This window comes from Penaeus vannamei, chromosome 37 (genome assembly GCF_042767895.1).
Source record: "Penaeus vannamei isolate JL-2024 chromosome 37, ASM4276789v1, whole genome shotgun sequence".
Classification (NCBI taxonomy): Eukaryota; Metazoa; Arthropoda; class Malacostraca; order Decapoda; family Penaeidae; genus Penaeus; species Penaeus vannamei.
Window position 1 is genome coordinate 14,369,979 of NC_091585.1, and position 786 is coordinate 14,370,764.

A 786-nucleotide genomic window follows, 5' to 3' on the forward strand; every position below is an offset into this window, starting at 1 on the left:
TTATTTCTCTTCCTACAGATAGATAAATAAATATGTTTTTGGATATGATTTTATTATTAAATTACCCCTCCCAAAACTCAAGGAATTAGTTTATAAACTTTCAATTCTAACGTGTCATGTACTCAATTAACCCGTTATTGCAAAATTTCGGGACTTTAAACTTGACTTTGGTTATCTTAATTATTCACTTAAACTAAGCAGTTGGCGTCCTTTGTAAACTGTTATATTTGAGGGCGTTATAAACTTCATTTTATATATCATATTTAGATAAATCCATTATTCAGAACCCTCATTGTGAGTAGTATACTCACGGGACTTTAATCTAATTGAATAATTGACATTAATAAAAATCGACCTTGAAGAATAAGTCGTGTTGCTAGTATGTGCAATTAGGCAACGTAGCAATCAAAAAGGGCAATGAACTTGTTTGACTTTGATTTTCCATTTCCGCATAGATTTATTTATGTGCGTTCTTATTATCACTTAGGCATTGATGGTGTCGTGATTATCATACCTGTATAAACTTTTTCTATAAATCATTTATATGAGGGCTCTCTTGTTTTAAGTCAATTGATATGTTCTGGTTTCATGCTATTTGTTGATCGTTGGATGGTGTTCAGCATAGTTCGTTATATATACCTTTATTTGCGTGACTTCATTTCTTTATTGAATCACGGGACTTATATTGGGGATCCTTTATTAAATTATTTCTCACTTTCAACAATGATAATGATACTGATCATAACACTGATAATAATGGTACTAATGATGATGAAAGTACTAATA